The sequence below is a fragment of the Pinus tabuliformis genome, chromosome 6 (genome assembly GCF_031772625.1).
Source record: "Pinus tabuliformis cultivar Carrire ecotype Pingquan chromosome 6, CPIR1, whole genome shotgun sequence".
Classification (NCBI taxonomy): Eukaryota; Viridiplantae; Streptophyta; class Pinopsida; order Pinales; family Pinaceae; genus Pinus; species Pinus tabuliformis.
The window spans coordinates 665666813-665678172 of NC_142292.1; the positions used below are offsets into that span (position 1 = coordinate 665666813).

The 11360-nt window shown below is 36.9% G+C and overlaps 2 pseudogenes; both read left to right on the forward strand.

Annotated features, from left to right (window-relative positions):
• The first annotated feature begins 3981 nt into the window (after positions 1-3981).
• On the forward strand, positions 3982-4899 carry LOC149260369 (DEAD-box ATP-dependent RNA helicase 53 pseudogene; annotated as a pseudogene).
• A 5672-nt stretch (positions 4900-10571) lies between these two features.
• LOC149260370 (DEAD-box ATP-dependent RNA helicase 53 pseudogene) lies at positions 10572-11111 on the forward strand (annotated as a pseudogene).
• Positions 11112-11360: the final 249 nt, after the last annotated feature.

Genomic DNA, 11360 nt, shown 5'->3' on the forward strand with positions numbered 1-11360 from the left:
ATGATAAAGTTCTCGCCTTTTGATCGTTTTGGGGAACAAGGAAAATTCTATGCAGGCCTGCCTAGTGAGTAGTCTGTACTGCTGACGTGGCATGTTGATTAGGCATACTAGTTTGGCACATGAATGGCTTTCAAAAGGGTCAATGGCAGCTCGCCACTTGTCAAGTTTTTAGCGGTGTTGAGTTGGCATTGTTTTATTGGTCAATTTGTTGATGGTGATGTGGACTGACCGGCGGCCACCACGTGGCGCAGCTAAAGGCTACCACATGGCACCTCAGTGACTACTAAAATTTTGGGAGGTCAGTTTAACACTGGGTTTGAACATGGAAGATCATGTCTACCAACTACCATCCTTATCGTTGCACCATTGATGGTCCTTGTTTAAAGACTGTTGAGTCTTGAAAATGTCATTCATTTGCATTACACTTTCGCTATTTTGTCCATTATATCACCTCCATTTCACCTCCATTTCACTACTATGTCACCACATTCATCCCACTTTCATTATCATTGGGCTACCTTTATGTTTTTCCAATATTTATTATTTCTAAGCCTTTTAAGTGAATTTGTGGTTAAACATTAGAAAATAATGTGCATATACTTATACCTAACAAATGGGTTGAGTTTGTTGACATGTGTAGGTTGAAAGGAGACTTCTAGAAGACCCTTATGTGGCACTCTAAGGCCAAATTCGAATTTGGTTGGAAAGAATCATGGGATCATGAGGATATGTGTCACATCTCCTAATTGTATTGTAACTCTAAAAGACATGTGTCTTATCAGTTCCTATTTTGATTAGGACTCTAGAGGTAGAGGGAGAGATTCATGGATTATCATTAATGAGGTGGCTCTCATCTTTTTGTATAAATAGGAGGTCTCTCTCCTTCATTAGTTAGTCTTTTTAGTCTCTCTTTAGTCTCTTTTTAGTCTCTCTTTGGAGAGCTTTGTTGTACTTTGCACTTTTGAAGAAATTGAATAAAGCTTTGATGTTCTCAACATGGAAGGAGATGTGAAGTAGATGTCATGGAGCATATTAGGATGTAAGTAGATTAGATTTCATTTTGTAAATATTGCTTTGTAGAATGTAAGGTAGATTAGATTTTCATTCATGCAATTTTAAGTATGCTTTGATTTCATAGGTAGAAGGGGGCCCCTGCCTTGTACAGTTTGAATTATTGCATTTTATTTTCTCCCGGGATTGTGTGTGTTGTATTTGCTTTAATATCTAATGGTAGTTGCAGTTGTCTTATTCATAGTGCTGCCCTTTTTACTTTGTTTTTATAGCTGATTTTTAATCTTATTTCTCAAAGAGCTGCTAACACATGAATGATCTTCTATCATAAATTGCTATCTTTTAAGATCAGAATACCACTAACTTGCAGCTGGCTTTGAGTGCTTTTTAGACTATTCTCTCACTACTTTCTAATCATACTTTGCATAGTACATATGGCTGAAGTAGAGAGTTAGAAAGAGCAAAACGTTATCACTAGTCTTTAAAGTAGATTTTCTCATTTTTAATCACTTTTCTAATTCAACTTAAGCTACTTTCTTTCCATGCTTTACACAGTACATGTGTTTGAAGCAGCGAGTTAGAGAGAGATAATCTTTATCTTTGGTTTTAAAAGTGATTTTCTTATTTTCTTTTATTTGCAGCAATATGAATAGAGACTAATGCCATTAGAATGTGGTCATTTACTTTCAAGTCATTTCAAGTTCTTTGCTTTCAGTTTCATTTCAAGTTATTTCTTTCAAGCTCTTTCTTTGCAAGTTTAAAGTTTGATTACTTTCTAGACTTATTTCTAATTACTTCCTAATCGTGCTTTACACAGCACATGTGTTTGAAGCAGAGTTTTAGGAAGAGTTGAACATTATAACTGGTCTTTAAAGTGGTTTTTCTTACTTGTCACCTTAGAGCTTGACTACTTTTTGGACTTATTTCTGACTACTTCTTAATCGTGCTTTACACAGCACATGTGTTTGAAGCAGAGTTTTAGGAAGAGTTGAACATAAACTATAAAACAATGAAGTAAGAGAAAGGTTAACTAAGCACATATAGTGCACCACACTTCATCAGTTTACGATACCCGGATTGATAATTTATGTAGAGCAATTTAAGACATTAAATTGACTAAACATTTTGGCGCCGTTGCCGGGGAAGTGTAATTAGGAGACCTTATTTCTTACATCTGGAAAAAAATTAATAATCCTTGAGTATGCTTTCCTCTTGCACTTTGTGTGATCTGGAGGATCAGAAAAAGGATTGTTAAGTAAAAAAAACAAAACAATAATTCTTGAGTATGCTCTCCTCCTGCACTCTGTGTGATCTGGAGGATCAGAAAAAGAATTGTTAAAAAAAAAAAATAGGAGACAAAATAAACTTCATCACTTCAATTGATTCAATAAAAAAAAAACTGAAAAAAAAAGAAGATAAAACTCAAGTGCTTTGATAGATTCAAATTGTCCAAAATTGTCTGGTTATGCTTTGTAGTGGTCTTCAAAACACTGTATCTTGTTCAAATAAGGTTTTGCAACTTAGTTGCAGAAACTGCCCTGATCCCGCAGCTATCTGACAATCCCGCAGCTGTTTCAAGGTTTAACAAGTTACAGGCATCTAATAAAAAAACCGACCACATGGGCATCTCCAGAATTGTCCCGACATGGATCCTATCCTAGTCACCCAGCTCAGATCGATGAAAAACCAGCCTAGGACCTTAGTCAAAGTCTTGTTTTTAACATGTTTTTCTTGAAGTATTTGCTGCCTGAAATTGAAAATCATTAATCCTTTTTATAAAAAATTTACAATTTCAGAGAAGAAAAAAAAGAAGAGAAAAACAATCTAGGGCTATCTCCATTCTTAGTTTTCACTGTGGCTTCAATAAAAAAAAATAAATAAATAAATAAAAAAATATGCCTCCCTGTTCAAGCTTTGACCTGTTGATTCCTGTAGGAGGCATTCATCATTTAGTGGCAGATTTCTGAGTTGATTTCACCTTTGGATAGCTACCTTATCAATTAGAAGCAGAGAATTGAACTTACTGATGATGGAAGCACCATTTGCATAAAGGAAGTGAAGGACCTTACTGTTGCCAGGGAAAATCCATATGTTTCCAGCAATGACTTGTTAAATAAGATTCAGAAAATTGGAAGGTCTCTTGCTCAGAAAGACATGGCTGATCCCCCTAAGTGTTTAGAGCACCCATCTAGTGAGGATTCAGAGGATATTGATTTCTGGGGACATGTCAACACAACCTATTTTGCTCTTGAACACCTTCAGCGCAGAAGGGGCCAGATAGTGGTCACTAGTTCCATGACTGCATTTCTTCCCTTCCCATTTACAACAGTTTATAGTGCAGCCAAAGGAGCACTGTTCAACTTCTTCGAGACACTTAGGATTGAGCTTCTCAGCAAATCTGTAACAGTTACTATTGCGTCTCCTGGTTTTATACAGTCTGAATTAACATCTAGAGAATGGCCGGGAAAGCTGCCATGGTGGTTCCCCATGGCGAGAACAGAGGATGCTGCACGAGAACAAGATGACAAACACAATTTAGACAAACACCTGCCAGATGACAAACACCTGCAAAACAATAGATCAGATAAGAAAAACGAATGCAAAAAGTGCAGAACAGAAAAATTAACTCAGAGAAAAAACGCAAACAACAGAAAAACGTCAAACTTTACACGCTCGATTTGCCCAAATGGTAGCGAATTTCAAAAAAATAAAACATGGGTTTTGTTGCCAGGTGGGTTAATTAGATAACCCAGAAACCGATTTGGAAAATTCGTGGTGGTCTGGGAGAAATGTTCGGTTCTTTGGAGCCCGTTTTTGACTGCCGCGCGTGAAAATTGGGTTATTAACTGGTTGTTTGAATAACTCCGCGTGCCTGAGGGAAAGAGTTCTAATGAGGATCAATTACATGCTGGCATAAAAAATAAATTACATGAATTTACACCTGTTTAGAGACGTGTTTCAATTAAACACGACTCTCTTTCATTAATCGCTGCCGGTTAAATGTTGGGAAGAAATGGAACTAAGGTGGAGCAATTTAGGCAAATGTATGGTTTTCACTCAAACAAAGCGAGATGCGGATAGTCTGTCGGTGGCACTGGGTCGGGTACTTCCATGTGAACCTCTTCATGGTGATATTTCACAGAATCAGCGAGAGAAGACTCTTGCTGGATTTCATGAGAGCCCTTTTAATGTGCTGATTGCTACCGATGTAGCTGCACGCGGTCTTGATATTCCTAATGTGGATCTGGTTATTCATTATGAGCTCCCAACAACTTCAGAGATTTTTGTGCATAGATCTGGGCGAACAGGGCGTGCTGGTAGGACGGGCAATGCTATCCTTATCCATACTGACCAACAGATTAGAAAAGTTAAGATGATTGAAAGTGATATAGGTTCCAAGTTTAAAGAGCTGGCTAGGATGAAAGAGGAAATAGACGATAGATTTGGTGGTTTCGGTGATTCTGGATCCCGCCGTTTTAGTGACTATGGGGAGTCTTCTAGTTCTCAGACAGGTTCCAGTAGCAGGTTTGGAGACTATGGAGACCGCTCTTAGTGACTAGATGAGACATTAAAATATTTGAAGGAGTTTAGTAGCATAAATTTAATCTTTTTGATCAGCGATTGAAACTCCTAGGTATGAAATTGGTTTTCATGTTTCAAACTCCACAGTTCCATTTTTCAGCCGAAGCTTGAGATGGAGAAACTGCTTAGTTCGTTCGCACACAGCCACTCCATTTCACTGCACTTTCTACACTCTGCAATCCCGCAGCCATTTAGCGATCCCGCAGCCATTTAGTGATCCCGCAGCTGTTTTGTTAAACTCTAGGTTGTAGGTGTCATCAGGCAAAACAGGTCACATGGGTAGCTAGGGAAATTTCAGTACATGGATGGTGTCCTATTCATTCGGTCAAATTTGATAAAAAAGACCCCGGTCAAAAGGAAGTCAAATTGGGTGTTATCACAAAGTCGCCACACTGAGTCGCCACATTAAGTCGCTGCATGTCAAGAAAAATAATAATTTTGAATCAATGAAATGAACAAGTTATTTTCTCACTTTTCTGAAGGTATTGATTAATTTTGGACTGATAATGAAGGATGAATGGCTAACTTTTTATTCAAGATTTTTAGCTACAGAGCTGTTCCTCAATTCCGCAGCCAGAAAAACCTCATTGTTCAAATCAGCCTATCTTTCTCATACAAAATCAGATTTTGATGATTTAAGTACCATTGGAAAGATCTCAACAAGATCTATACAATGAGAAATATATCATTAGAGTTTGAGATGGCAAATAATGAAATAAATTGCTGAAAAGAAGCAACATCAACTTGAGGCACTAATTCCAAAGCAGGTATAAATTCTTTTGATTTTTCCTTTGAGAACTTGTTTCATTAATACAAATTCCTAGTTTTGTGTGTAAATATCATAACTAGAGAGATTGGCCACCTCTCTCCTTTGATAATCTTACATTCCATTGCAGAAGAAGTATTAGTTTTTTTTGCAGGTTCCAGGAGGAAGGACAAATGACTACAAGGGAATGATGTCTCTCTAAGAGACCAATTTGTTTCATAAGAGGATGATCAACAACAAAGAGGAAATATGCTGATGCAAAATCAGATCCAAACACTTGAAAAACTTTCAGATACTATTGTCTCCATCACATCCATCCATCATAATAAACCATTCACCTCATTCCACTCCATATTTTCCATTTTCATTCACATACACTTTCCATTTCTTTTTGTCCATTCATAACCCACCAATAAAAGCAAAAGGCTCATTCACATGCTTATTGCCATTGTCATTTCTGTTTTCCATTGCCATTTTCCATGTTCACTTTCCATTCCTTGTCATTTTCATTCCGCAAATAAGCCCTGCTTCAATGCAAATTATTGAGTCCATAGTCCTTTGAGTCTAAGTTCTTTGTAAAAACACCTTGAGACTTGCATGCCTTAATGGCAAGTCCTCATGCTGACAAACAATGGGAATACATTAATGTCCCTTGTTCGTTAGATCTTCTAGGTGACTCGACATCAGCAAATTCATTCGTACCTAGCAAGATGTGTTTGGGCATCTTGACTCTCATTGTCATCAATGGTGAGAGTTCTCGTGTTGACTAGTGGCATCCATTAATGGCCACTAAGCCAACAATTTCCTACTATGTTCGACATCAGAACATCTTTTCACATAGTAGGAATTGTGCCAATGAGTTTTGAAGACATGAAGACTATTATTTTCAGCATTTTGGAGCAGATTCAGTAAGTTTTAGTAGAAGCAATAAAAAGCCATCTTATCTCTCTATCCATGACTCCTCTTGTTCAGCCACTTGAAGAAGAATGTGATCAGAAGTTTTCAGCCACCACACACATACAACTCATCCATTCAAAAGGGTAAGTGAAGGTACGACATTTTCTAACTTTTAACCATAGAATTCCATAAAAAGCTAGAATGATACTTGTTGGAAAAACATTTCTCTTCCTCATTTCATAAAATTGCCAATACTATCAGTTGGGGGGGAATACATTCATATTCATATCTTTCCATGTCCATAACATATTCAAGAGCTCACATCCTTCCAACATATATTAATTATTACATTGCTATTATGAGCATACAATGGCTTTTGAAAAAATGCTTAAAGGATAAATTTGATACAAACAAAATCATGGTTGTCACACAAGAACCAACCATCATGCAATCCAATAAAGATATACTTTGCAACAATAATCAAAATATCATTATGCAAAGTTCAAAGATCAAAATAGAAGGCAACAAAAAAAAATAAAAATGGTTGTAACACAAGAACCAACCATGTTGCAATTCAAGTAAAACACTTTGCAGAAATATGAAGTTATCAAATGATATCATGCAAAGTTAAGCCAAAGCTCAAGGATCAAAAGAGTCAATGTAGTATATGTTGCATGAGGACATGCAATAGCTTCAGTTGGGGGGTATGTTGAGTCTTGAAAATGTCATTCATTTGCATTACACTTTCGCTATTTTGTCCATTATATCACCTCCATTTCACTACTATGTCACCACATTCATCCCACTTTCATTATCATTGGGCTACCTTTATGTTTTTCCAATATTTATTATTTCTAAGCCTTTTAAGTGAATTTGTGGTTAAACATTAGAAAATAATGTGCATATACTTATACCTAACAAATGGGTTGAGTTTGTTGACATGTGTAGGTTGAAAGGAGACTTCTAGAAGACCCTTATGTGGCACTCTAAGGCCAAATTCGAATTTGGTTGGAAAGAATCATGGGATCATGAGGATATGTGTCACATCTCCTAATTGTATTGTAACTCTAAAAGACATGTGTCTTATCAGTTCCTATTTTGATTAGGACTCTAGAGGTAGAGGGAGAGATTCATGGATTATCATTAATGAGGTGGCTTTCATCTTTTTGTATAAATAGGAGGTCTCTCTCCTTCATTAGTTAGTCTTTTTAGTCTCTCTTTAGTCTCTTTTTAGTCTCTCTTTGGAAAGCTTTGTTGTACTTTGCACTTTTGAAGAAATTGAATAAAGCTTTGATGTTCTCAACATGGAAGGAGATGTGAAGTAGATGTCATGGAGCATATTAGGATGTAAGTAGATTAGATTTCATTTTGTAAATATTGCTTTGTAGAATGTATTGTAGATTAGATTTTCATTCATGCAATTTTAAGTATGCTTTGATTTCATAGGTAGAAGGGGGCCCCTGCCTTGTACAGTTTGAATTATTGCATTTTATTTTCTCCCGGGATTGTGTGTGTTGTATTTGCTTTAATATCTAATGGTAGTTGCAGTTGTCTTATTCATAGTGCTGCCCTTTTTACTTTGTTTTTATAGCTGATTTTTAATCTTATTTCTCAAAGAGCTGCTAACACATGAATGATTTTCTATCATAAATTGCTATCTTTTAAGATCAGAATACCACTAACTTGCAGCTGGCTTTGAGTGCTTTTTAGACTATTCTCTCACTACTTTCTAATCATACTTTGCATAGTACATATGGCTGAAGTAGAGAGTTAGAAAGAGCAAAACGTTATCACTAGTCTTTAAAGTAGATTTTCTCATTTTTAATCACTTTTCTAATTCAACTTAAGCTACTTTCTTTCCGTGCTTTACACAGTACATGTGTTTGAAGCAGCGAGTTAGAGAGAGATAATCTTTATCTTTGGTTTTAAAAGTGATTTTCTTATTTTCTTTTATTTGCAGCAATATGAATAGAGACTAATGCCATTAGAATGTGGTCATTTACTTTCAAGTCATTTCAAGTTCTTTGCTTTCAGTTTCATTTCAAGTTATTTCTTTCAAGCTCTTTCTTTGCAAGTTTAAAGTTTGATTACTTTCTAGACTTATTTCTAACTACTTCCTAATCGTGCTTTACACAGCACATGTGTTTGAAGCAGAGTTTTAGGAAGAGTTGAACATTATAACTGGTCTTTAAAGTGGTTTTTCTTACTTGTCACCTTAGAGCTTGACTACTTTTTGGACTTATTTCTGACTACTTCTTAATCGTGCTTTACACAGCACATGTGTTTGAAGCAGAGTTTTAGGAAGAGTTGAACATAAACTATAAAACAATGAAGTAAGAGAAAGGTTAACTAAGCACATATAGTGCACCACACTTCATCAGTTTACGATACCCGGATTGATAATTTATGTAGAGCAATTTAAGACATTAAATTGACTAAACATTTTGGCGCCGTTGCCGGGGAAGTGTAATTAGGAGACCTTATTTCTTACATCTGGAAAAAAATTAATAATCCTTGAGTATGCTCTCCTCTTGCACTTTGTGTGATCTGGAGGATCAGAAAAATGATTGTTAAGTAAAAAAAACAAAACAATAATTATTGAGTATGCTCTCCTCCTGCACTCTGTGTGATCTGGAGGATCAGAAAAAGAATTGTTAAAAAAAAAAAATAGGAGACAAAATAAACTTCATCACTTCAATTGATTCAATAAAAAAAAGAATGAAAAAAAAAGAAGATAAAACTCAAGTGCTTTGATAGATTCAAATTGTCCAAAATTGTCTGGTTATGCTTTGTAGTGGTCTTCAAAACACTGTATCTTGTTCAAATAAGGTTTTGCAACTTAGTTGCAGAAACTGCCCTGATCCCGCAGCTATATGACAATCCCGCAGCTGTTTCAAGGTTTAACAAGTTACAGGCATCTAATAAAAAAACCGACCACATGGGCATCTCCAGAATTGTCCCGACATGGATCCTATCCTAGTCACCCAGCTCAGATCGATGAAAAACCAGCCTAGGACCTTAGTCAAAGTCTTGTTTTTAACATGTTTTTCTTGAAGTATTTGCTGCCTGAAATTGAAAATCATTAATCCTTTTTATAAAAAATTTACAATTTCAGAGAAGAAAAAAAAGAAGAGAAAAACAATCTAGGGCTATCTCCATTCTTAGTTTTCACTGTGGCTTCAATAAAAAAAAAAAAATATGCCTCCCTGTTCAAGCTTTGACCTGTTGATTCCTGTAGGAGGCATTCATCATTTAGTGGCAGATTTCTGAGTTGATTTCACCTTTGGATAGCTACCTTATCAATTAGAAGCAGAGAATTGAACTTACTGATGATGGAAGCACCATTTGCATAAAGGAAGTGAAGGACCTTACTGTTGCCAGGGAAAATCCATATGTTTCCAGCAATGACTTGTTAAATAAGATTCAGAAAATTGGAAGGTCTCTTGCTCAGAAAGACATGGCTGATCCCCCTAAGTGTTTAGAGCACCCATCTAGTGAGGATTCAGAGGTATTGATTTCTGGGGACATGTCAACACAACCTATTTTGCTCTTGAACACCTTCAGCGCAGAAGGGGCCAGATAGTGGTCACTAGTTCCATGACTGCATTTCTTCCCTTCCCATTTACAACAGTTTATAGTGCAGCCAAAGGAGCACTGTTCAACTTCTTCGAGACACTTAGGATTGAGCTTCTCAGCAAATCTGTAACAGTTACTATTGCGTCTCCTGGTTTTATACAGTCTGAATTAACATCTAGAGAATGGCCGGGAAAGCTGCCATGGTGGTTCCCCATGGTGAGAACAGAGGATGCTGCACGAGAACAAGATGACAAACACAATTTAGACAAACACCTGCCAGATGACAAACACCTGCAAAACAATAGATCAGATAAGAAAAACGAATGCAAAAAGTGCAGAACAGAAAAATTAACTCAGAGAAAAAACGCAAACAACAGAAAAACGTCAAACTTTACACGCTCGATTTTCCCAAATGGTAGCGAATTTCAAAAAAATAAAACATGGGTTTTGTTGCCAGGTGGGTTAATTAGATAACCCAGAAACCGATTTGGAAAATTCGTGGTGGTCTGGGAGAAATGTTCGGTTTTTTGGAGCCCGTTTTTGACTGCCGCGCGTGAAAATTGGGTTATTAACTGGTTGTTTGAATAACTCCGCGTGCCTGAGGGAAAGAGTTCTAATGAGGATCAATTACATGCTGGCATAAAAAATAAATTACATGACTTTACACCTGTTTAGAGACGTGTTTCAATTAAACACGACTCTCTTTCATTAATCGCTGCCGGTTAAATGTTGGGAAGAAATGGAACTAAGGTGGAGCAATTTAGGCAAATGTATGGTTTTCACTCAAACAAAGCGAGATGCGGATAGTCTGTCGGTGGCACTGGGTCGGGTACTTCCATGTGAACCTCTTCATGGTGATATTTCACAGAATCAGCGAGAGAAGACTCTTGCTGGATTTCATGAGAGCCCTTTTAATGTGCTGATTGCTACCGATGTAGCTGCACGCGGTCTTGATATTCCTAATGTGGATCTGGTTATTCATTATGAGCTCCCAACAACTTCAGAGATTTTTGTGCATAGATCTGGGCGAACAGGGCGTGCTGGTAGGACGGGCAATGCTATCCTTATCCATACTAACCAACAGATTAGAAAAGTTAAGATGATTGAAAGTGATATAGGTTCCAAGTTTAAAGAGCTGGCTAGGATGAAAGAGGAAATAGACGATAGATTTGGTGGTTTCGGTGATTCTGGATCCCGCCGTTTTAGTGACTATGGGGAGTCTTCTAGTTCTCAGACAGGTTCCAGTAGCAGGTTTGGAGACTATGGAGACCGCTCTTAGTGACTAGATGAGACATTAAAATATTTGAAGGAGTTTAGTAGCATAAATTTAATCTTTTTGATCAGCGATTGAAACTCCTAGGTATAAAATTGGTTTTCATGTTTCAAACTCCACAGTTCCATTTTTCAGTCGAAGCTTGAGATGGAGAAACTGCTTAGTTCGTTCGCACACAGCCACTCCATTTCACTGCACTTTCTACACTCTGCAATCCCGCAGCCATTTAGTGATCCCGCAGCTGTTTTGTTAAAC